This window comes from Pristis pectinata, chromosome 1 (assembly GCF_009764475.1).
Source record: "Pristis pectinata isolate sPriPec2 chromosome 1, sPriPec2.1.pri, whole genome shotgun sequence".
Taxonomy (NCBI): Eukaryota; Metazoa; Chordata; class Chondrichthyes; order Rhinopristiformes; family Pristidae; genus Pristis; species Pristis pectinata.
This window is the reverse complement of record NC_067405.1, coordinates 11,248,892-11,276,689: the sequence shown is the minus strand read 5'-3', so window position 1 is coordinate 11,276,689 and position 27,798 is coordinate 11,248,892. Positions and strand designations below refer to the sequence as shown.

At 41.0% G+C, this 27,798-nt stretch overlaps 1 pseudogene; it reads right to left on the bottom strand.

The window, feature by feature from the left end:
* LOC127572767 (contactin-associated protein-like 5) overlaps positions 1-27,798 on the bottom strand; it is a 991,970-nt pseudogene that overhangs the window by 389,695 nt on the left and 574,477 nt on the right.

Here is a 27,798-nt window from a genome sequence, read left to right as displayed (position 1 = left end):
AAAAATGCTGAGGAAGTGCTAACAACACACTTAGAAAATAATAATAGGATTGAGCAAAGTCAACAAGGGTTTTTGAAAGGGCAGTCATGTTTGACAAATTCTGCTACACTTTCTTGATGTTGCAATTAACTGAGCAGATAAAGGAAAACAATGTGGTATACTTGGACATTCAGAAGGTCTTCGATTAGGTACCATACAGAATACAGGGTCTCCCCTGGTTAGGATGTCCTGACTTATGGAAATCCGACTTTACGCAAATTCTCCTGTACATTTTTCAAGTAATTTTTAATGCTAGTAATAATGATAAAATATTTCATGGTATTTATTAATGACTGGGTACAGTGTAAATTCCATTAGTTTAATTATGGGGAGTGTTAGAATGATTATTGAATGCGCTCTGACTGGTGGGGTGTGATAGTGATCAATGCTCAGTCCCAGCTGTTTGCAATCTACGTCAATGAGTTTGATGATGGGATTGAGAGTTAAATATTAAAGTTTGCTGATGATACCACCATTGTAGGCTGTATCTCAAACAGCGATGAGTCGGAGTACAAGAAGGAAATAGAGAACTTAGTGGAATGGTGTCATGACAACAACCTTTCCCTCAATGTCAACTGAACAAAAGAGCTGGTCATTGATTTCAGGAAAGGGGGAGGTGTACATGCACCTGTCTACATCAATGGTGCTGAAGTCGTGAGGGTTGAGAGCTCCAAATTCCTGGGAGCGAACATCACCAACAGCCTGTCCTGGTTAAATCATGTAGATGCCACAGCCAAGAAAGCTCACCAGCACCTCTACTTCCTCAGTAGGCTAAAGAAATTTGATTTGTCCCCTTTGACTCTCACCAACTTTTACCGATGCACCATAGAAAGCATCCTATCTGGATGTATCACGGCTTGGTATGACAACTGCTCTGTCCAGGACCGCAAGAAGCTGCAGAGAGTTGTGGACACAGCCCAGCGCATCACGGACACCAGCCTCCCCTCCTTGGACTCTGTCTTTACCTCTCGTTGTCTTGATGTAGCAGCCAGCATAATCAAAGACCCCACCCACCTGGGACATTCTCTCTTCTCTCCTCTTCCAACAGGTAGAAGATACAGGAGCCTGAGGGCACGTACCACCAGACTTAAGGACAGCTTCAACCGCACTGTGATAAGACTATTGAACGGTTCCCTTATACAATGAGATGGACTATGACCTCACAATCTACCTTGATGTGACCTTGCACCTTATTGCACTGCATTTCTCTGTAGCTGTAACACTTTACTCTGTACTGTTACTGTTTTTACCTGTACTACATCAATGCACTTGTACTAACTCAATGTAACTGCACTGTGTAATGAATTGACCTGTACGATCGGTTTGTAAGACAAGCTTTTCACTGCACCTCGGCACATGTGACAAATAATAAACCAATACCAATACAAAGCACGGTGGCAGTCTGGAGGATGCAGATAGATTTTAGAGGGGCTAAGTTTCAGAGGGAATGGACACGAGCAATGAACTATGTTCCTGTTTTTTTTCCTTTGTCTCTCAAATAGGTTACATTTGCCACTGGCCAATCCATGTGATCCATTCCAGACTCTGTGGAATCTTGGAAGATGACAGCCAGCACCACAACCATGTTAGCTCCACAGTCACCTCCTTCCAGAATGTAGGTCATTGTGTTAATGGGGATTTTTGGCTTTCAGTCCCATTAGGTTCATAGCATTGAGAGAAAGAGGTTCTACAGCTCACTCTGTCAATGTTGACCATTAAGCACTAATCACTGTGTGTTTTGATGCACATGTGACTAATAAAGATCTTATCTTATCTTATCTTATCTTATCTTATCTTATCTTATCTTATCTTATCGTTTGTCAGCATTTAGTCCATAGCCTTCCCTGCTTTGGAAATTTGAGTGCTCGCCCCGATGCTTTTTAAAAATTGTGTGAGTACTCACCTCCACCACTTTCTCAGACTATGCTTTCTAGATTGCAACCACCTTCTGGGTGAAAAAAATCTTCCTTAAATCACCTCTAACCCTTTTACTCCTCAGTTTAAACCTCTGGCTTCTGGTTTTAGATGTCTCCATGAGGGGGAAAGGTTGCTCACTATCCAACCCATATTTGCCCCTCATAATTTTGTGCATTTCTATCAGGTTGTTCCTCAGCCTCCTCCTCTCCAATGAAAACAAACCAACCCTATACAGTCTTTCCCCATAAATGGAATGTCCTATCCCAAGCAACGTCCTGGTAAATTTCCTCTGCACCCTCTCCAAGACAATCGCGAACCTCCTACAGTGTGGCGACCAGAATACACCAACTTCGGCCGAACTAAAGTTTTACCATGACCCCAACACTCTTATAATCTATGCGGCAACTCATGGCCAGCATCTCATATGCTTACTGATCTGTACTGCCACCTTCAGGGATCTATGGACGTAGACCAAGTTCACTTAGTTTCTCAATACTCCCGAGGACCCTACCACTCATGGTGTATGTCTCTCCAATTTTAGTCTTTAACCAATGCTAATTACTTTGAGCTCATTCACCCTAAACGTGCAATCATCCACTGATTCTAGGTGACTTTCTGCATCTTCTTCTGTTAAGATAGACATAAAATACCTGTTCAATTTCTCTGTCATATCCTGATTCCCCAATATCATTTATTCTCTCTCAGTGTGTAAGGGGCCCTTGTCAACTTTAATTGATCTTTTCCTTTTTAGTTATCCACAAGAGCTGTTTTTCACACTTCTTGCTGGCCTACCCTTGTATTCTCCTTTCCTTTTCCATATCAATGCCTTGGTCCTCCTATGTTGATTTCTGACATTTTCCAATCTTTGGGCTTATTATATTTTGTAGCAACATTATAAGCATTTTCCTTTGATCTAATATTATCTTCATGATAAACATGGCTGGACTATTTTTACTGGTTATTTTTGCCTTAAAGAGATTTGTAAACAGTAGTCTATAAGGTACCCATTGCTGGTTGCCATCATACTGTTAAATGTTGCTTCCCAATCTACCATTTCCAACTTCCATCTCATTCCTTTTTAGTTGCTTTATTCAGATTCAAGATCCTGGCTTCACACTGAACTAAATTACTTCCAATCTTAATGTAATATCCTAACATATTATGACCCTCTTCCCCAAAGGCCCCTGAACTATTAGATCACTAATTAACCTTTTCTCATTGCACAATACTAAATTTGGTTCCTCATTGGTTCCTCAACAAACTGGCCTAATAAACCACCTCTACTACATGCAATGCATTCCTTCTGTAGTCTATTCCTGCTAATGTAGTTTTCCCAATCTATATGTAGATTAAGGTCACCTATGATTATTGTATTACCCTTGTTATATGGACATCTTATTTCCTAATACAAGAGTGGAACGCACTGTCTACGGAGGTTGTGGGGGCAGATATATTAGGGACATTCAAGAGACTGTTAGATAGGCACATGAATGATAAAAAAATAGAGGGCTATGAGGGAGGGAAGGGTTAGATAGATCTTAGAGCAGGATAAAATGTTGTCACAACATAGTGGGCTGAAGGGCCTGTACTGTGCAGTAATGTTCTATGTTCTAAGACCCTACATTATCATTAGTTTGGGGACCTGTATACAGCTGCTATTAATGTTTTCTGCCTGTTGTTGTCTCTCATCTCCATCAAACATATTTACTTCCAGATATACTGTTTTAAATCAGGTACATAGATAGGAAAGGTTTGGAAGGTTATGGGCCAAACACAAATGGGACTAGCTTGGATGGGGAACCTTGGTCAGGATGGACCAGTTGGGCCGAAGGACCAAAGAGCTGTATGACACTACTGAGCTAAGATCCTTGATCTCTACTGCCTTTATCCCCTTCTTTAACATCAGGGCCAGCACTTCTTGTGTATTGCTCCAGATTCCAGCATCTGCAGAATTTTTTGAGCCTCCTGTTCCATTTATCTGATCTCTTTAAAAAATTAAGTATTCTGCAATATTTCATTTCCTCTGTGGTCACTATGCAACCATATCTTGTAATTTCTGAACAACTCCTGTCTCTGGACTACCCTGAGATCCTTTGACTGCTCTTCGCTTCACCAAAGCCTTTTGAACTATTTTTGAATGTCACAAGCAATTAAAATTTAGTCAAAAAAGATTAAAATATTTTTAAAGGTAGAAAATTATTAAAATATTTTTAGAAATGCAATGACAACGGTACTATGATGACTCCAGTACATCTTTCAGAATGAAGGCTGTGGACAGAGCTTGCCTTCAAAGCCACAGTGGAGTGTACTACTGCAAACAGCTCCATGTCTAATGAGTTGTATTTGTCCATTACTGAAGATTTCTCTGAGTACAAATAAATGGGATTTGCAGCCAGCCTTGGCTTAAAATTAAGGGGTTGATGTTTCAGATCCTCTCTCCAGCACGGTCAGCATTATGGCCCTGTACTCAGTGGTGAGTCTTGTGTCAGAACAGGAGCTCCACAGACTTTCAAGTCATTTCTAACTCTCTTACTTGGCTGAGTATGTGTAGATGTCCAAAATGAGCTAAGCAGATCCACAAATCATTGACAATCAGCTGTTCCCTACAGAACTGTTGGCTGTCGATCTGCTCAGTTAGACCCAAGGTTATTACCAGAGGTGGAACAATTAAAATTAGGGATGACCATTTGTCCCAGGTTGTCTATGCTTTGCACGAGCCTTATCAAAGCCAATCAGCATAAATCTCTATTCCTTTTCCCTTCATGAGAGCATCCAGCTCCTCTTTCCTTGCATCAGCTCAGTACCATTTCACAACACCAGCCTGGTTTTGATGGGAAATCAGCAAGTCTAAAGATAGACAGGCTTTGATCCAATTTGACAAATTCAGGTTTAAGGTGAGAGGAAGACTACCCAGTTCACGTGGTAGAAGGTTGTCCTTGGTTTTGTGTTGTCTTCTGCTTCCAAAATTTGGATCCATTGACTTTATAGTCAATTAACCAAGGTCAAGTCTACATTTTTGGTCTTTAGCTTAGGCTCAATATTTGGGGAGAGGGTTGAGGACACAGGCATTGTAAGTTTTGGCTGTACAATCCTGCAAAATAATCTATAGATTTTCATGGAAGGAGTATGTGGTCAAATCTCCAAAACTCTCTCCCAATGAAAAAAGCACTGTGCCCAAAGCCCTGAGATGAAAAGTTAATGTTATAGAATTATGTAGCAGAAAAGTCATATACATGCTGGCTATCAAGTACCTATCTATACTAATCCCATTTACCAGCTCTTGGCCCATAGTCTACGATGCACTTAGGGCATCGAGTATAGGAAATGGAACATTATGTTGCAATTGTATCAGTCATTGGTGAGGCCGCACTTGGTGTACTGTGTATCGTTTTGGTCACCATGTTATTGAAAAGACATGGTTAAACTGGAAAAAGTACAGAGAAGATTTACAAGGACGTTGCCAGGACTAGAGGTCCTGAGTTATAGGGAGAGGTTGGCCAGGCTAGATCGTTATTCTTTGGAACATAGGAGAATAAGGGGCAACCTTATTGAGGTGTTTAAAATTCTGAGAGGCATAGATAAGGTCGTTGTAACAGTTTTCCCCAGGGTCATAGGTTTAGGGTGAGAGTGGAAAGATTTAAAAGGGACCTGAGGGGCAACTTTTTCATGCAGAGGGTGGTGAGTATATGGAACGAGCTGCCAGAAGAAGTGGTTGAGGCAGGTACAACAGTATCATTTAAGAAGCACTTGGATAGGTACATGGAGGGGCGGAGCTTGGAGGGATATGGGCTGAACGCAGGAAATTGCGACCAGCCTAGGTGGGCACGGTGGTCGGCATGGACTGGTTGGGCCAAATGGCCTGTATCCATGCTGTATTGCTCTATGACTCTATGCCTTTGCTTTACTCTGATCATCAGAAATAATGTTTCAGAATGAAGGTCCCTGCAGATTAAGCTGCCCATCAAAGACACTCGGACTTCTGTAAGATTATTTATAACTAATGAACAGTGTCAATCCTCTGCATATTATCAAAAACATGCTAATCTTTTCTCTGTGTTCAATCTAGCAAGTCCTTGTCAAAATTTCTTCATCCCGACTAATTTGCAGATCAAACAAAATTGACAGATTTTTAGATTTAAGGGAATCAAGGGATATGGGGTTAGTGTGGGATAGTTTCACTGAGATAAATTATCATGATCTGAATCCTCGAAATCTGCTTCTATTCCATTACAGTTGTGAACTTACGAAACCATAAAGCAGGCACAAAGAGCTGAATGTCTTCTCTTTCTTTTGTTCTAACATTTTATTTAACAACATCACTTGAACCTGTAGCCAATTATTGCAAGCCCCCATTTAGACATTTGAGTAGGCAGCACTTAATATTTAACTCCAGGTGGTGAAAATTGTCCTCTGCTTCCTATGCTAAGTGTATAATATGGAAGCTGCTGAGTATTCAAAATACAATTCTGTTAATTACCACTGGTTGTTTTAAAATGACATGACTTATGCAAATTATATCTACTTGCCACAGCAAATACAATGAGCAGAAACCTTTATCATATTTAAAAAATACCAGCATGGACTTGAAGAGCTGTCACATGCATAGCTATGGACTAAAAGTTGGGATGTGGGAGTAAATTAAGTAGATCCATTTTTGGATACAAGCCAAATAGCTTCCATCTGCATTTTAAATTCTCAGTCCTGTAATTCCGCAACATAGGTAGAAATGAAGGTCTTTCAGTCCAAATCAGAATGACTTGTGTCCTCTTCATAATCTTCAGTTACTCTATAAATTGGTCTTGCATTTTTGCTGTCATGATCAACATTTTCTAAAGAAAGACTTACATTTTTATAGTCCTGATCCTTTTTATAGTCCTAGTCCGGTCCTGATGAAGGGTCTTGACCTAAAACGTCGACTGTCTCTTTCTCTCCATAGATGCTGCCTGACCCGCTGAGTTCCTCCAGTGCTTTGTCTGTTGCTTGCATTTTTATAGCAGTTCTTATGTCACTTTCAGGACAATTCAAAATTATTTCCAGCCAAGAAACACTTTCATAGTTATTGTTGCAATCTGCAAAATGCAGTAGTCAACTTTCACACATTGGTGAAAATTATGATAAAATCTGTTTCAGTTTTGCTCAATCTTATTGCAGCAGAATTTAATGACCATAAGAAATAGGAACAAGAATAGGACATTTAGCCCATTGAACCTGTTTTGTCATTCAGTGAGATTGTGGCTGACTTTTTTTGTCTTGATCTTAGTTAGAATCTGTTACATTTTTCACTTTCTTTAGTCCCCCATTAAATTTATTCTCATCTTGAGATCAGGTCAGCCAACAGAACAGCAATCATTGCACCTCAGCTAGAACAATGAAGGGAAAGAAACCTAATACAATCAGTCTCGTGAACACACTGGTTGTCTAGGATGTACCAGGATCCCTCCTGTTTTTTTTTAAATAACATAGTGAGATAGCCAATACATCAAAGGCTGGAGGCCTGAAGTTTTGGTCATTTGACATTCTGAGCATCATGTGACTTAACAGCATCAACAGAGAAGGTTTTGGAGTTTAGCGGGAGGAGAAATAGGAATCAAGGTTCTGAAGTGATCAAGGACAAGCCTCTGGGAGACTGTCAGATGCCCTGTTCCTGCAGAAAGAAAGCTTGATCACTTCAGAACTGCCGGAAACCAGCCGGTTTGAATCCCCATAATAGATGCTCTACTTTTGCTGCCTGTATTTGCTTTGGACAACACACTTTGGTCTGATTCATGACGAATTATTTTATTAAAATGAAGTGAATTCCTTATTATCCCATCCCTTAGTCATGGTACATTTTCACTTTACTGGAAATAAAACAAAGTTAAAAGTTGACTCCAAGTCACAATGGAAGATAAAATGTTAAGATCTAATTTTAAATCTTGCTTAGCTTTTACAAATAAACAGGAAATGCCTTGATAAATAGAGGACCCAATGCTAGAATTCAATTACAATTGATCATGTTAAAGTACTTAAGTAAAATTCATTTAGATATAATATTCTCAGTTTTGCTCAATGTCTCTGTTGAATAAATGATAAGCTTATGTTTGTAAGCAGTACATCTGATATTTGAGAATTCGCAGTCGCTAATTACTGACAAAAAAATTCTTCCTGATTAACATTCCTCCCTCAACAAACATCTATAAAGATACATTTATCTAATCACTGTGGGGGTGAGATTTCCCTTTTGTTGATAATGGTCGATTCATGTGAGAGCATGGGTCATCTCATAGTATTCAGTTCAATTAACTTCAATGGAACCAAATGTTGGGATGTGAATATATTGTGCAGCCAATATATATAAAAGACCAGGGATCAGATGCATCTTCCCCCTCTTAGTGGGAGCTTGTTATGTTCATAATGGATGTGGTCTATCAAAGCCATTCATCAGACTTGAAGAGCATTCTTTTGGAATCAAGAAGCCAGTGTATTAATGGGTTCTTTTAACCCGTTCGCTTTCATGTGTCTATTAACTCTCCATTATTCTTGTACCATCTCCTCTCGCTGGTGATAATTTACAGTAGCCAATTGACCTGGCCTATTCCTCCTTCTATTTCGTGTGTTTTTAAACCCTTCATAAATCCAAACACCTCTCCTTAATCTTCCCTAAACTCTAAATACAACCCCAGTCAGTTTTTCTCTCCACAGATACAGCGTGATTTGTGGAGTATCTCAAACATTTCCTGCTTTATTTCTGATGTCCAGCATTTGCGAGGATTTTTTGCTTGTCAATAAGAATTAAATATGATTTCTATATCGGGTGGTTAACTTGAAAATAGCTGCATTGGCTCGTACAATCCATTTGAAATATTGATGCATTTATTCCCCATACATTATACAGCATTGTCTCAACAAGCGTAATTAAATAAACATCCCTGTACAGAGCCTTCTCAAGAAGCAAGACTTGCATCTATTTCAGGCTCTTTCATCTCCCAAAGTGCTTTACAACCAACGAATTACCTTCTGAGGTGTAGTTACATTGATGTAAGAAACACTTATACTAAAATGTTTCCAGTAAACATTTGATTTGAACATGTCCTACTTCACAGAAGCATTGAAATATACACTGTGGAGGAAAGGGATTTGGTCCATGAGCCTGTGCCAACTCTTTGGAAGAGTTATCCAATTTGTCCCACTTCCTTGCTCATTCCCGATGGGCCCTGCAAATATTCCTTCTTACAAACCAATACAAAGTTACGAGTTAAAGTCAAAGTCAAAGTGGAGTTTATTGTCAGAAGCACAAGTACATGTATGCACAGGTGCAATGAAAAATATACTTGCAGAAGAATCACAGGCTCTTAGCATTAGAGATACAACAAATAGATTCAGGGTGACAATGCTAAAAAGGGAACAGATTTTGGTCCATGCATCTAATAAACAGGCATTACATTGGTTCAAACAGGCAACTATATGTGGAAACGTGGATGTGGTTTATTTAGATTTTCAGAAGGCTTTCAATAAGATCACACACAGGAGTGTGGTCAGCAGGTTAGAGCACATGGAATTAATTATTAACACTGAGCTAAGTTTTGGATAGTAAGGGAATGAAGGGATATGGGAATGTCTGGAAAATGAAGCAGGTGTTGAAGATTAACGACAATCGTGATGAATGGCAGAACAAGCTCAAAGGGCCAGATGACTGATTCCTGCTTCTAATTCTTATGTTCTTAAATATTCATTCAATTATTTTTTTAAAAATAACTGTCAAATTTGTTTCTGTCGCCCTTTCAGGTTGCAAACTCCAGATCAGAAAAAACTCACAGTTCTCACTGATTTTCCCCTGGTTCCTTTGGAAATAACACCAGAAGACCATAAGATATAGGAGCAGAATTAGGCTCTGCCATTCAATCATGGCTGATTCTTTTTTTCATCCCCATTCTCCTGCCTTCTCCCCATAACCCTTAACCTCCTTACCAGTCAAGAACCTATCAATCGCTGCCTTAAATACACCCAGTGACTTGGCCTCCACAGCCCTGTGTGGCAACAAATTCCACAGATTTGTCACCCTCTGGCTGAAGAAATGACCTTAATTCTGTGTTCGGACTCACCTATCATTGGAAACCTTCCCCCCCAACCCATTTACTCTATCAAACTCTTCATATTGAACACTTCTGCTGAATCCCTCTTTACCTTTATGTACAGGAAGGAGAACAAACTGGCTTCTCATCACCACAGAGCCCATTCCTTGTATCATTGCTTGTGGGAGAAACATTGAGTTTATTGTTCACTGTGAATGGTGCCATAAATCACGTCACTCAGAAACTCAGGAGGTGATGCGTAAAAGTTGCAAAGATCAGACAAATGGCTGTTCCAGCCACTTCTCCAAATTAAATCAGATGCTTTCTTTCAGTTACTTAAATGCTGACTATGACAAGCAACTGGATAGATTCACTCTGTCAATTCGGAGCTGATCTCTTGAAATAACCAAAAAAGATCTTACAGACAAGTGAGAAACGATGGTTCAATCATTGGTGGCTGTGCCTTCAGCCACTAAGGTCCCTCATAATCAAAGACCCCACCCAGACAGGTCATTCCCTCTTCTCTCCTCTTCTATCAGGTAGAAGATACAGGAACCTGAGGGCACGTACCACCAGGCTTAAGGACAGCTTCTACCCCACAGTGATAAGGCTATTGAACGGTTCCCTTATATGATGAGATGGACTATGACCTCATGATCTACCTTGTTGTGACCTTGCACCTTATTGTACTGCACATTCTCTGTAGCTGTGACACTTTACTCTGTACTGTTAATGTTTTACCCTGTACTACCTTAATGAACTCTGTACTAACCCAATGTAACTGCACTGTGTAATGAATTGACCTGTACGATCGGTATGCAAGACAAGTTTTTCACTGTACCTCGGTACAGATGACAATAATAAACCAATACCAATACCAATACCATGGTCTGGAATCCACCCTAATCTCTCTATGTCTTGTTCTGCATCTATAGAATCATAGCACAGAATAATGCCATTTGGCCCTCTGAGTCTCTGTCAGCTCCCATTAGAGTGTCCTTCAATTCTATTCTTCTGCTGTTTGGCCAATGATCTGTGAATTACAAATTACAACTACCCTCTGCATAAGGAAGATTTTCTTCATGGTCTTCGTATATTTTTACCCAAACTGTTAAACCTCTATCTCCCAGCCTTTGAACCATGGCTAATGGGAAGATCTCCCTGCAAGGGACAAATGTATTGGTAGCAATTAGATATAAGAAGGTCAAGAGAGGGTTAAATGCCCGGTGTTCAAGTGGAAGGGGAGTGTTGGAGATGTAAGAAGGGGTCATCGGTGGTGGCTGAGCACTCCTTGCCAACAAAATAGACACAGAAGCAGATGCGACAGAAGAAAATCTCGACATCATGATAGGCCCGGAACTGGTGATCTCCCTTTCTTTCAGCCCAAATCAAATCTCCTCTTAAATGTCCGAGCTCAAAGAAGAACAATTCCAGATGGGGACAAACAAATTTGAGTGATCACCAGAGTGAGTTGTGTTCAGAGTCGGAGCTGGATTGATGTGAGCTCATGGAGTCATAGAGTCAAAGAGAAAGAAAACAGGCCTTTTGGTCCGCACTATTAGGCTCATATTTACACTAATCTCACTTATTCTATCCATGTTCCCATCAACTCTCCTCCAGATTCTACCACTTACCCACACACTAGAGCTAACTTACAGCAGCCAATCAACCTAAATAAACTGCCTGTGTTAACAAATCACTTTCGGGTTACACCCGGGAGCGAGTGGTGGCCTTAGACAACCATAGATTTGTGTAACCCAGTTCCTAACCTACCAATCCTCATGTCTTTGCATGTGAAGGAAAGCAGATCACCCAGAGGACACTCATGCAGTCACAGGGAGAATGTGCAAACTCCACACAGACAGCAGTGGAGCTCAGAATTGAACCTGGGTTGCTGGAGCTGTGAGATAGGAGCTCTGCTGGTTGTGTCACTGTGCTGAACTCTCAGTTGAACTAAAGCTGTGTAAGCTCATTAGACCTTAGCAGTTATTTTGGTGCATAATATTTTGCAATATTTTGCAATATTTTGCATCATATTATTTTCATTTGTTTCTTGTGATGTGTTGCATCAAAGTCAAAGGTGAGTTTATTATCATAGGCACAAGTACATGTATGAAGGTGCTATGAAAAACTTACTTGCAGCAGCATCACAGGCACATAGCATCTGATACACAATATTCACAACAAATTAAACATAAATTATACAAAATTATACAAGAAAAACACAATTAGAACTAAAAAGACAGTCTATTGTAGCACAAAATGGTCATAGTGTTGCTGTACTGAGGTAGTGATTAGGGTAGTGCAGGTTGGTTCAAGGACAGAATGGTTGAAGGGAAGTCGCTGTTCCTAAACCTGGTGGTGTACCTCCTGCCCAATGGTAGCTGCGAGAAGATTGCATGGCCTGGATGGTGGATTTATAGTGCTTGTATTCATATAATTTTGTTTGTAATGTTGCTTAGTTGTAATCAACTTTTAAAAGAGTTTGGTGTTGTTCTGCTCTATGAGCCTTGACTAGTGTTACCCACCTGAACAGGTCAGGCCAAACTCAGGTGAATGATAGGTGAATGAGGCAATGACCTATGACAGATGGAGCTGGTGGCCCAAGAACAAGGTTTGTGATGAGTACTGAAGACAATGGTTTTGTTCATTCTTATATTTAATTGGAGGAAATTTCCGCTCGTCCAATATGTGAAGTCAGATAAGTAATGTCAAAGCCTCAACAACCACTGTATAAATGCTGGTATGGACAGGTTGGGCTGAACCATAGAGTCATAGTCATGCAGCACAGAAACAGGCCCTTTGGCCTAACTGGTCTGTGCCGACCAAGATTCCCATCTAAGCTTGTCTCAATTGACTGCAATTGGCCCATATCCCTCTAAACCTCTCCTATCCACGTACCTATTCAAGAACCTTTTTTAATGTTGTTAATAGCCCTGCCTCAACCACTTCCTCTGGCATCTCATTCCATATACTGACCACCCTCCATGTGAAAAAATTGCCCCTCAGGTTCCCATTAAATCTTTCCCCTCTCACCCTAAACCTATGCCCTCTAGTTCTTGATTCCACAACCCCAGGGAAAAAAACTATGCACATTCACTGTACCTATGCCCTTCATGATCTTATAGACCTCTATATATACCTGTAAGGAGTTTCTACGTTCTCCCCGTGTCTGCATGGGTTTCCTCCAGGTGGTCCAGTTTCCTCCCACATTCCAAAGCCCTACGGGTTAGGAAGTTGTGGGCATGCTATGTTGGCGCTGGAAGCGTGGCGACACTTGTGGGCTGCCCCCCCACAACACTCTATGCAAAAAAGATGCATTTCACAGTGTGTTTTGATGTACATGTGACTAATAAAGATATCTTATCTTCTGCACCTTATACCCAATGAAATCCTCTGTAATTTCATCCCTTCTGAACCTTTTCCCACACCTATGGAAAATCTTGGATGTGTTTCACGTTTATTCACGTTGATAGATTGGCAAGGGAAATACAGACTGACCAATCCATTGCACGACTTTCCATGTTACTATGAGCTCCAAGACCAGTTCAACAATAATCTCTGCATCATACCAGCAGAGGGTCGGAAAAATGCATTTCACAATTAAGGGCCCTGTTGACAACTCAGTTATCGTCATCAGCAGATACACCTACCTGGCGTATTCAGGAGACGAGAGTTCTTACAGCGGTAGGCAATCTCCTGTTCACAGTGTTCCACGCTGTTAATCATGGTCTGCAGCTGTTCCATGCTGGCACTGTAGTTGAAGGACGCAATGAAAGGCCTGTCGACATTGGGAGAACCTTGCAATTTTGTTTCCCTCATGTTGTTGTGCTGAATTATGGTCCAGGTTCTATCTTCTGTCAGAATAATGAGTACAAGATGTTAATGGAATATTACAGCTCACTGTACAGCCTGGTATAAGAGTGTTAAACAGGCAAGTCAATTGGCGCTTTACCCATACACCAATCTGTCGTCATTATGATTATGTACTTACCATCTGAGCTGCTGCACGGTGAATTTAAACTGGCATTTATTCATTTCACATCCTTTCAGTTCATTAGTGAGAATAATGCATGCCTTCAGCATAACCCCACAATCCACACTCTGAAAGTCAGCCTTAACCAGTATTTCCCCAAAATACTGCATTGTGCTAATACAAAGCATAAATCAGTCTCTCAGTTCCAGAGATGGTAAATTCAATTTACATTGTACTACATAGAATTTACAGCAGAGAAACAGGCCATTTGAACCAATACATTCATTGCAGTGTTTATGCTCCATTTCTCCTCCAACTTTACTTCCTCGAACTACATAACTTTTTTTTATGGGATTTCTTTTCAATGGAGTGTATAAAATCATGCAGAGGCATAGATAGAGTGAATGCACACAGTCTTTTTCCCAGGGTTGGGGAATCAAGAACTAGAGGGCATAGATTAAAGGTGAGAGGGGAGAGATTGAACAGGAAGCTGAGGGGCAATTTTTTCACTCAGAGGGTGGTCCGTATATGGAATGAGCTCACCCAGAGGATGTGGATGAGGCAGGTACAAGAAAAACATTTAAAAGGTACTTGGACAGGTACATGGATAGGAAAGGTTTAGAGGGATCTGGGCCAAATGCGGGCAAATGGGAATCTTGGTTGGCATGGACCAGATGGGCCAAGGGGCCTGTTTCCGTGCTGTATAACTCTATGACTCTACTCCAAGTTCCCATTCCTTTCTTGCACATACACTAATTAAGCTTTCTATTTATTTCTTATTAACCTTTTTTCAGGCTGTGAGCAATGCTGGCGAGGCTAATATTTTTTGTACCAAATTGCTCTTGAGATGGTGAGTTGACTTCTTGGACTATCAAAGTCCATCTGGAGAGGGAGCTCCCACAGTATTGGTAGGGCAGAGTTTTAGACATAGTGATGATGAAGAAATGGCAGTATATACCCAAGTCAGGACGGCATGCGACTCGAAGGGGAACAGGCACATGGTGCAACATCAATGGTATTTGCTTTCACTTCATTACTTGGTAAGGAATTTCAATTTCCAATGACACACACAGTAAAGTACTTCCCCTGGATGTTATGTAGAATTTATTAGAGACTATACTATCAATATTTTTGGAGAATCCTACAAATGAAATCACCTCCACATCCACCTGCCCCCAATCCCCATCAAACCACCCCCCCATGAATCCCATTCATAACTTTATCATGTAAATAATCAGCCTTAACATTTTTAGAATAAAGAGTCACAGCCTTGTCAAGCTTTTCCTGATGGATATAAACTCTCAGACCTGGATCATCCTTGTAAATCTTTTCAACACCTTCTTTAGTACATTTTTGCAATATGAGACCAGTAATGAGCCTACGAGGCCTGACCTAACCAAGGTTCTGTACAAGATTATGTTGCTTTTTGAATTTTAAAATCCATCCCTGCAGAAATAAACCCCAGTGCGTGTTTACAATTGATGATTAACAATATTTTTGACCCTTCAGAACAAAACATGAGAGTTTACATTTATCCATTCATTTCATTGAGCACAAGGTGGCCCTCCTTCTGATGTCTAACCTAGGCCAATAAAGATGGCCCTTTCACAACTATACACAGGGTTGAATTATGTGATTCTTGTTGAATAGGCTCCTACCAAATTGTTCTCACTCTTTTGCTGTTCAGAAAAGATACTCTGCAATATTCAGCTTTTGTGAAAGTACTTTTCTTGACAGATATGTGTTTGTTCTCCAGCAAATACTCGGGATTCTTGGGGACATGGACATTGGCACTCTCCCATTAATTAATTCTGAATTAGAAATTGATGGCCGCAGAGTTATTTTTCCATTCATCTGTTCCCTAATTTCAATGTGCTTTTCTCTCACACTTTCTTCCCCTCAGTTGAAAGCATATAATCCTGGCTGACATTTCAAGGAGAACTACACCATCACAATTGACTGAGATGTTCAACAGAAGGACCTGTCTCCCCACTCAAGTGGGTGAAGAAAAACCCATGCTGGCACCTTGCAGAAGAACAGGGACCTATTTGCTATTGTCCTGGCCGATATTTATTCTTTAACACTCAACAATATCAAAACGAAACAATTGAGCAATTCACTCTTTGACCTTAGGGGAGAGTGCTGTGCACAAACTTGCTGCTGTGTTAAATATTATATATACTGAGCTGATTAGAGAAACATAGTAAATATTTCAGGTTGACAACCTTTATTTTTAATCTCAGATTTCAAGCATCGAAAGTTCCATGATAAATTTTTTAAAAAAATTTTATTTACAGCATGGTAACAGGTCCTTCCGGCCCAACGAGTCCGCGCCGCCCATTTTAAACCCAAATTAACCTACCCGTATGTCTTTGGAATGTGGGAGGAAACCATAGCACCCAGAGGAAACCCACGCAGACACAGGGAGAACGTACAATCTCCAGACAGCGACGGGAATTGAACCCCGATCGCTGGCGCTGTAATAGCGTTGCACTAACTGCTATGCCACCGTGCCACGAGGCATGACCTAACCAAGGTTCTGTACAAGATAAAATTCTGTACAACGGTAAAATAATCTGAGGAACAAAGAGATCTTATTGTATACAGATGTCTGAAGTAGATAAAGTGGTGAAGAAGGTACACAGTGGCCAAAGCACAGGAATACAAGGGCAGGAACATTACACTAGGACTGTATGAAACACAGCGTAGAGTTCTCGTCCTCACAGGAGAGAATGTGGAGGAGATTTATAAGGACGTTACCAAGATTGGAGAAACTTAGTATAAGAAGGAACCAGCTAGACTGATGTACATTTTTTTCTGGAACATTGGAAATTAAGGGGAGATTTAATCAAAATGTATAAAATTTTGCAGAGGGTGATATTTCCCTTGCCATGGAGGTTGATAACTCAGGGACATAGATTTAAGGTAATGGTTAGAAGGATTAGTGAGGAGTTGAGGAGTTCAGTGTGATGGGGTGAGAGCATGGAGGCAAACAGAAGACTCATCACATTTAAAGAGTATTTGGTCAAACACATAAAGGGCCATAACCTGCATGGCTTAGAACTGAGAGTTGGAACGTGGGATTATGACAAAATAAAATTATATCTTTATTTGTTACATGTACATCAAAACACACAGTGAAATACATCTTTCGCGTAGAGTGTTCTGGGGGCAGCCCTCAAGTGTCGCCACTCTTCCGGCGCCAACATAGCATGCCCACAACGTCCTAACCTGTACATCTTTGGAATGTCGGAGGAAACCGGAGCACCCGGAGGAAACCCATGCAGACACAGGGAGAACGTACAATCTCCTTACAGACAGTGGCCAGAACTGAACCCGGGTCGCTGGCGCTGTAATAGTGTACCCTAACCGCTACACTACCATGCCAGCCCCCACAATAGTTCTTTTTTGGGGGAAATGGAAATGGTGATCTAACTAGCTTTCTGTCATAAATTTGAATGGTTCCAAGATTTCCTCCAACTGCTCTGGAGAAAGTTGCCAACAGTGCAGCCCATAAAGTGGTTCAGTATCCCTGACTACACATGCATCGAACTCATGAAGTTCCCATTGGTTCCAAGGAGAAATGGCAACAAAAGCCAGTAAGACTACTCCCATGAAATCCAGCCGATTCGCTCTGCAGCTGAAGTCAGAGCCATGTCAGCACAAATATAGCAGAAGATTAGTGGAATACCTAGGCCAGAATATTTCAGGCAAGAAACCTACCCATCAAAACCGCAAGGCAAGGGAATTAATGTGAGCTAATTGCATGAGCCCACAATATGACTGAATTATCACTTTGAGCATAACAAATGGGGGCAGCAGAAGAATTAATCAATATCTAATTTGGCAAGGGTTGTATCTTGTTAACAATTGCTTCAGTTAGTGCCTCCTCTGGCATTTCAGCGATACATTTCCAAATCATTTTGACCTAATGTAGTTTATGGATTCATGATGTACTTGCGTTTACTGTCATTTATGCTTTGTCGGCAAGATGTAAGCGAATAATTTAGAATCTTTAAAAAAAGGACAATCTCACCTGTCATATTACAGTAGACAAGCAGGGGTGCCTGTGGACCACTGCCATCGGGATCAATGGAGAAGAAACCTGATGTGTTCCCCGTATGTTTGTATGACTCACAGGATTGCTTATACCTGGCTATAGAATGAAGAAAAGTCCAGTATCAGTGAGGTGGGTTCCTTTACAAAATATCACCTGGCAGCAGGGGTAAAAAAGATCTCAAGTACTTTGCTGGCAAGTGTACTTATGTTGGTAACCAGAGCGACTGAATTAAATGAAACAAATAGTGAGGAGTTCAATGACAAAATCACCTGGGAAATCACCAGCTCCATCACTGGCACAACTCTCCCCACTGTTGAGGACATCCTCAATAGGCAGTGCTTCAAGAAGGCAGATCCATCACTAATCACCTTCACCATCAGGGACATGCCCTCTTCTCGTTACCACCATCGGGGAGTACCCACACTCAGTGATTTAGGAACAGCTCCTTCCCCTCCGCCATCAGATTTCTGAATGGTCCATGAACCCATGAACACGACCCCGTTATTCTGTTTTTCTCGCACTAATTATTTATTTTGTAACTTATAGCAATTTTAAGTCTTTGCACTGTACCGCTGCTGCAAAACAAATTTCACAACGTGTAAGTGAGCAATAATAAACCTGATTCTGATTCTTCTGAATAAAGTCACTGAATTTGGAAGTTACTGCAAAAAAAGAAGCCAACAAGCTCTAAATTCACAAGAAACACTATTCTTGCTTACTCAGGTGGTTCAGGAGAGCTCATTTACTTTTGCAGGTTTTTTTTTTAGCAACAGTGCACTTTTAATGTGAAAATGTCATTTTTGTATTATTGATGTGACTATAAACGTACTGCAGAAGGAGGGGAGAGTTAAAAAAAGCTGCATTTCAATTAAGGACATACAAGGCTTGCTTTCATGCAGAGTGGAACTCTTCAATTACCGGCAGGGAAAGAAACATTTTTTTTTGTCATTGGCTTTGTTCTTGCTTGGTGTACAAATTTAAACAGAAGCCTCTATTAATGCCCCAATATTTGCTCCCTACTGAGATTGTAAGAGAAGCTGAAGGGGTAACAGAGAGAGAAACAATATTTGCTGATGGAAGCATCGAGGATTAGCGATTTAAAAAATAGAGCTATGCCTTTTAGAAAGGAAATAAACCAGATAAAACAAGAAGTACTCATCAGGTCAGGGGCCATCTGTGGAAAGAGAATTAATGTTTCAGGTGGATGACCCTTCATCAGGATATATCAGAATTATTCCAGGGAGTCTAAAACTAGAAGGAATTTAAGGTGAGAGGGGAAAGATTTAAAGGGAGAGGCATGTTTCTCGCAGAGAGTGTTGGACATGTGGAACCGACTGCCAGAGGAAGTAGTAGACGTGTGTACAATTACAACGTTTAAAAGACATTTAGACAGGTACATGGATAGGAATGATTTAGAAGGATATTGGCATCTAAACAGATATCAAATCAGATCACACTTATAAGAAATATAAGGTAGCCAGAAACCACAGGAGCATGTACCCCAGAATGTAAAAGGGTATGGCTTAACAAAGCTGTTGAAACATATAGCTTTCCATGAATAAATGAGATACTGAAAAGTTAGGAGAAAGTGTAAAGAAAAGTGAAAAAAAATCTTCAAATGGGGAAGGGCATTTGTAACCAAAAGGGTATAAGATTTTTAGTTTAAGATGCATAAATTATGGATGCCAGCATTGAAGAGGTTAAAATTGGTGGCTATACAATAGTTATGGAGTAAATCCAAAGGAGTATATCCAAAAAATATTGTTTGTTTCTCTTTTGGGCAATGATATTTATTTAAGCACTAGAACAGAGAAATTTACTTCTACTACAAACATGCAATTTAATAATTGGTCAAGCATTGTCCTCGCTTTCCAAGACTCTAACGGAACTCAGATTTGGGAGCAGAGTTCATGTACAGCCTTTTATCTATTACATATTTAGTGCAAATTAACAAGGATGAATTTCGATCATTACAGATGTTGAGATTTGCTTAAATACAACAGAGGATTATGAGCAACCAATTAGTTCCAAGGACATATATATCATAGCAGATGGTCTTTAGTTAACATGTTTATCTAAGAAATGATTTAAAGGTATATATGGTGCAGTTACATGACCTTCAAGCTTGTGTAAATAATGGACTTTTTTTGTTCTAATTGTGTTCTTTCTTGTATAATTTATATTTAATTTATGTTTTTCTTGCGAATATTGTGTCTCTAATGCTTTGTGCCTGTGATGTTCCTGCAAGTAAGATTTTCATTGCACCTATGCATACATGCAGTTGGGCATATGACTAAACTTGACTTTGGCTTTGACTTTGAATTTTCGTTATTCTTTCACGAGATGAGGCCATTTCCTGCAAAGCCAACTGTCCACCTTTTTATCTAATTATTTGGTAGGCCAATTTAGAGGGCAGTTAAGAGTGAACCTCTTGACTTCGGTTCTAGAATCACTGTACAACCTGGTCAGCTGCTAAAACCCAGCTCCATAGCTCCCACTATCTCAGTAGTAGACCATGTCCAAGCAGCACATGGTCTACAGTGGGTCAATTTGTCCAGAGAATGATATAAGGATATATGCAGTGCAGTTACTTGAGAGTGATGTGAATGTTGTCCTCAGGGCTTGCATAGTTTTTCTTTCATGAGTTGCAGGCATTACCGGCAAGGTCAGTACTTTGAGTCACAAACTGCTGGAGGAACTCAGCAGTTCAGGCAGCATCTAGGGAGAGAAATGGACAGTCGACGTTTCAGGTCGAGACCCTTCATCTGGACTGGATGTCTTCTAGTCCAGTCCAGATGAAGGATCTCGACCCGAAACATTGACCGTCCTTTTCCCTTCGCAGATGCTGCCTGACCTGCTGAGTTCCTCCAGCAGTTTGTTTGTTGCTCCAGATTCCAGCATCTGCAGTCCCTTGTGTATCCTCTGAATCAAGTGGCTCGGTGATCCAATTTAGAGAACAGGTAGAAGTCAACCTCTTTACTGTGACTATAGAGTCAATGTACAATCTGCTCAAGTTATTAAAAGTCAGTGCCCTAACTCCCCACTATTTTGTCAACAGTACACTAGGTCCAACCAGCAGTATCGATGTATGCAATACAGTTAGCTCAGCGTTACTCACAGTTATGGCAGGTGGCTCCTGTGTAGCCAGTCCCTGTGCAGTCACAGTAGAATGTACTCCAGGACTGAGAGCATTCTCCTCCATGTTCACAGTAATTTGGTAAACATCTATTGCACAATAAAAACACGTGACTATATAAAAAAATTGTCTTGCATGACAAACTAAACCTGCACCCTGAAGATACTCCACACAGTAAATTGCATGCAATACATCCATAATTATTGTTTGATTGGAAATCCTGTTCATGATGACCGTGAAGGACTTTGTGTTCTTGCACCATGTTAAGTTTATAAAAGATTACTTTGGACTGCTCCGAGATTGACTTATGACTCAATCAGAACATTGTGATTTAAAGTCAATGCTTCACTATGTGGAGGATGATTATTGAAGCCTTTAACACTTACTACCCCTTTATGCAGTGATGGCTATTGCTAGAGGCAGGTTTTAAACAAAAATTGGGAGGATTAGTGCAATAAATTATCTTAGTTTAAATGAAGCAAGGTATGTACCTGGAAGGCTTAACCATGGATTAGACAGCACCTTCCATACTTTCAACTTCTATCGGCTAGAAAGTCAAAGGCAGTAAAAAGCAGGGGAACACCACCACCTCGAAGATGCCCTCCAAGCCACACACCATTCTGATTTGGAAATATATCGCCGTTCCTTCGCTGTCACTGGATCAAAATCTTGGAACTCCCTCCCTAACAGCATTGTGGGTGTACCCACACCTCAAGGACTGCAGTGGTTCAAGAAGGCAGCTCACCACCACCTTGTCAAGGGCAACAAGGGATGAGTAATTGAAGGCTGGCTCAGCCTGCGAAAACCATGAATGCATGAGGAAAATGACTCGATGAGATCTCTCCAGTGGGTTTCATCCAATATTTTAAATTAAACTAACTTTAGACCAACCCATTTTCTTCAGTTTTTTCCTATCACAGCCTCCAAACAGGGGGAAGTTCTGAAGAAAACATTGTTCAGAATTATATTTTAATAATTTTTGAGCTCAATGTGAAATATTAAAGGTAGCAGACATTTGGAATCGTTTACTGCAAAATGCAGTTGAAGATGGCAATTTTAAATCTGAGACACATAGATATCTGATAATCAGAAGTTTGACAGGATGCAGGGAAACAAAATTACATTAAGTTAGGTCAAGGATTAGACATTATCTCAATAAGTGCCAAAACGTCTCAAGGAGCTGTGGCTTCCTCCTGTTCCTGTGTCCTTCTATTTTACAATCATATTTATTTTGCTTCACTTGCCTTTCTCTATTAGGCATCAAGCCTTCACTATTTCTATATCACAGCAAAAGAACAAGCACATTGAGATTAATTGATTAGCTCTTTTAAGAACAAATACAGGCAAAAGGATCCAAATAACTTGATCCTGTTCTGTGTGATGTTGTGATCCGTACATCAGGGCATTCATTCATTCTGAGGGTGCTGGGGATCTGGATCTCATTGGCTGGGAGAGTGGTGGACAAAGAAAGCCTCAGCACATTTAATATGCAACAGGATGAGCAATTGAAGAGCTATGGTCCTGAAACTGGGCCAACCTACATAGTTCGGTTCTTGGCTGAAATGGAAATGATGGGCCCAACGGTTTCCTTCTGTGCTGTGAATTTCTATGATTTCTGACTATGATTCTATATCAGAATTTAATTCAGTTTTTGTGTGTGTGTGTGTGTGTGTGTGTGTGTGTGTGCACGCGCGTGCACACGTCTATGTGTGTGTGCGTGTGTGCATGCGGTGCGTGCATGTGTCGATGTCTGTAAGTCTGTTTCCGAATGTGTGTTTATCTGTGTGTCTGTCTCCAAACATGTATATGTCCGCTAATGTGTATAGTAGTGTCTGTCTGTGTGTGTGTATGCGTGTTTGTGTGTCTGTGTGTTTATATGTCTCTGTGTGCCTATTTGTGTGTCTGTGCACATGCCTGTTGTATATGCATTAAACTATTCAATCTTAATATCTAAAAGGAAATTAGTAATAGTTATAAATTTCCATTTTTCCTTTAGGTCTGTAGTTGAGTGTGATAATAAACAGCTTTAGTGTTAGAATTTTATCCAGACTTCAAATGAAAGGATATCCCCACTAAATATGAAGCAAGATTACCTGTCAACGATGCCACACAGGTCGATCTGGAGATCACTGAAGTTACCTTGCAGACCCTGCTGTACCAGAATGAGATTTGCTGGCTGGTTGTCTATTGAGAACAGTCGCATGCAGCCTTGAAATGGACCAATGGTATTGGAGCATTCATCACCAGTGGGGTTTCCAGGGCAGCCTTTGAAACACAGCATGTAAGGAACAATTTAGCATAATAAGAAAAGACCGAGACTGACAATATTAGGACATCAAACTGTAAAAGTGGAGCAGTTTTGATTACTGATGTGTAAAAATGGAACCGTTTCTTTCTCCAAAGAGATTGAATACAATGCATCTATGCTTCTGGAGTTTAGAAGAATGAAAGGTCTCATTGAAACACAAATACTTCTGAAAGATCTCAACAATGCTGTTTATCATGCTGAAGAGTTCAGACCAGTCACTCATGTTGTATCTACCCTTATCTGGCTTGGACAGAATGGATGTGGAGAGGACGTTTTCATTAGTCAGAGAGTCTAGGATCTGAAGGCACAGCCTCAGAATAAAGGGGTGTCCTTGTAAAACTGAAATGAGGAGGAATTTCTTCAGCCAGAGGGTGATGAATCTGTGGAATTCGTTGCCATAGATGGCTGTGGAGGCCAAGTCATTGGGTGTAGTTAAGGCAGAGATTGATAGGTTCTTGATTGGCAAGGGGGTTAAGGGCTATGGGGAGAAGGCGGGAGAATGGGTTTGAAGAAAAAATCAGCCATGATTGAATGGTGGAGCAGACTTGATGGGCCAAATGGCCTAATTCTGTTCCTATATCTTATGGTCTTATGGTCTAATCTACACAGTATATTCTTTGCACAAGATCAGATTACCAAGGCACATGGTTTCTTTTAATTATTTACCCCTGAAACTGGATCAAATGGTCACAACTTATGGCCTTTGTAAATAACTCACAGAAAACAAAGAGGACAACACACTGAACATTGCATGATTTAAAGTCACTCCCTCTCCAGGATATTGTATTTAGGGTCACAAAACCTCTTATGTTTATAAAAATAAATTAACATATAAGTGCTGTGTGAAGTTCATGGCCGTTGTGACTTGGTAAGCTTAGTTCACAAACCACTCAGACCATGGAGTCGATGGCTGTTGCTGATCACGGGGGCTTGTCTCACCCATGATCATGGCACATCACCAGCATCTCTACTTTCACAAGAGGTTAAAGAAATTTGGCATGTCCCCTTTGACACTCACCAACTTTTATCGATGCACCATAGAAAGCATCCCGTCTGGATGCATCACGGCTTGGTATGGCAACTGCTCTGCTCAGAATGGCAAGAAACTGCAGAGAGTTGTGGGCACAGCCCAGTGCATCATGGAAACCTGCCTCCCCCCCATAGACTCTGTCTATACCTCTCGCTGCCCTCGTGAAGCAACCAGTATAATCAAAGACCCCACCCACCCGGATCATTCTCTGTCCTCTCCCCTCCCATCAGGCAGAAGATACAGGAGCCTGCGGGCACATACCACCAGGCTCAAGGGCAGCTTCTATCCCACTGTGATAAGATGATTGAACGGTTCCTTTATACGATGAGATGGACTCTTGACCTCACAATCTACCTTGTTATGACCTTGCACCTTATTGTCTACCTGCAATGCACTTCCCTGTAGCTGTGACACATTACTCTGTATTCTGTTATTGTTTTTACCCTGTACTACCTCAATGCACTGTGTAATGAATTGAACTGTATGAACAGTATGCAAGACAAGTTTTTCACCATATCTCGGTACAAGTGACAATAATAAACCAATACCAACACCAATTTATGACCACAAAGGCCAACAAAATCATGGACTTGTTACAGACCATGTATGGACATTGACTGAGTGGCCTTTGTCTGAGAACTGAGGGATAGAAGTAAGCAGATAGAAGAAATGGTCATACAAGCAGAGAAAACAGAAAAGCAGATAGCTAGAAGACAATTATGTCTGAGGGTTCCCAGAGACCAAGGGTTGTGAACCACCAGTCAATTATCACCTATTGTTAAGTTTGTACTTAATAAGCTATTACTGCAAGATGCTACTGGTTGTTATCTTGTACAAGATACATTTCAGTCTAAAAGACTCTGGACCTGATGGCCTGCAACATTTGCTCCAAAGCGATGGTGGATTTATTGGCTGTGATTTTCCAAAATTCCTCAGATTCTTGAAAGGTCCCAACAGTTGGAAATATAACATCCCCATTGAAGAAACCAGGGAGTGAAAAGCAGATGCATATGGGGAGCTCACAAAACCCATTGTGATCCCTGGTAACCACACATGCAGTTGGTGTCCACAGCTTGAGGAATTTTGAGCCACAGGAAATCCTGCAAATGCTGGATGTATCTGGAGCAGTACACACAAAATGCTGGAGGAACTCAGCAGGTCAGGCAGCATCCATGGAGGGAAATAAACAGTCGACGTTTCAGGCCGAGACCCTTCATTAGGACCGGAAAGGAAGAGGGCAGAAACCAGAATAAGAAGGTGGGGGCAGGGGGAGGGGCACACGTAGATCGGTGAGATCAGGTGATAGGCGAGTCCAGGTGAGAGGGGGAAGGTAGTGGGTTGGGGAGAGGGAGATGTAATAAGCTGAGAGGTGATAGGTAGAAGAGGCTGAGGGCTGAAGAAGGAGGAATCCAGTAGGATAGGGCAGTGGACGATGGAATAAAGGATGGGGGAGGGGAGGAGAAGAGATGAGCAGGTCATCAAGGTGGGGGAAGGGAGCCATGGGAATAAGGGAAGACAAAGGAATGGGGGGAATTAAAAAGAAGCTGTGGGGTTAGAGAAATTGATGTTAAGGACATCAGGTTGGAGATTCCCAAGGCGGAATATGAGGTGTTGCTCCACCAAGCTGCGTCCGGCCTCAACGTGGCAGTAGAGGATGCAGTGGATAGACATGTCAGTATGGGAATGGGATGTGGAATTGAAGTGGGTGGCCACCGGAAGGTCCTGGGTGTTGCGGGCTGGAATTTTGACTCGAGTTCTTGAGCTACAGTCTGAGATATGGAAACTACAATGCACATGGTACAGAGAAAGTTATCTGGACACTTAATTCAAGGAAGCAGTCACACCTCATAGGTTAAGTATTCCACAGTAAGAGGAACAGGAAGATGTGACAATGGATGATAGATTTCCAGCAGCCCTTGTACTTATCCACTGGAGACAAAGTTCTTGTAATCTCTTTAGAAGAGAGCAGAGATTGCAAGGAGGATGAGCAAACTGACTACAGCACTGTGGTGCAGGGCGGGCTGATGTTGGGGAGTGAAAAAGAATGTTGCAGTGTTGGAGACAGTCAGTTAGAGAGATTGATACTGAACATGAGTCATGAAGGTTGTATTCCTTGCCTGGTGCCTTGGGATGGGAGTGGGAGGGGAATAATTCAATTATCATGGTCCTTGTGGAAACTAATGACATAAAAAACATGAAGAAGGAGGTTCTGCCAAAGGAGAGGAACAGCTGGAATCCAAATTAAAAGTGGAACCACAAAAATAGGATTATTTCCTGAGTCACATATCAATAGTATCTGAGAAGTGAATACGCGACTCAAAGACTGATGTGAGAGAAATGAGTTTTAATTCATGGGGCTCTGATAGCAGTCCTGGGAAAGAGGGATATGTTCAGATGGGATGGGTGTTTCATGAATTAGACTGGGTCTTGTGTCCTAGCATCAAATAGCAAGGACTGTGCATAAGACTTTAAGTGGAGAGGGGATTTGGTGGGGGAGTAGGTTCTTGTGAAGGGAAGTAGGCTCTTGGAAAGCAAGAGAAAGACAAGGCAATCGAGGTAACAAAATGGATAATGATAAACAAAATTTGTTATGACGTTACGTACTAGCAACAACAGAAACACACCGAGTCATGTATAAATGTTATAAACTATTTTATTAATAACTACTTGTGATAATAAGAAAAGTAAAAACATTAGATTTCAAACATAAACCCCAAAACTAATACTCAAAGTGTGTGTGTGGCAAATTCCCAAACTCCAAGTCCAGGAATAGTTCTCAAAGTTCAGTTCAGCAAGTCAAAAGGTGAAATGTAAGCAAAGGCTTTTGCAAAACCACTGTTGACTGAAGAGAAAATGTAGAGAGAATGTAAAGAGAATTTATGAAATCCACGTGTTCCACGATGGAACCCATGCGACACCTCAATCTCCGATGATCTCCACTGTTTTGTTCCAAAGTATCTGCCACCCCGAAGGCATTCAATACGTGGTCGCCCACACAAATACCTGTTTCCCACTACAGGTTAACGACAAAGTGGACTCCACTTGTTTGCTCCAAATATCCATACATGGATTGTAGTGCCAGACACAGCTATTGTTCTTCATCCATTGATCCGGAGACCTGCAGTCAGTCTCTCTCTTCTCTCTCTCTCCGACCCACTGAGCAAAACCACCAGCACGTTGTTTCTTCTTGCTACCTTGATGACACCACACACACACTACTACTGTATTGTCCAGGTGCTTTAAAGGGACATTCACCAAATAGCAACCTGACTCGTAACAAT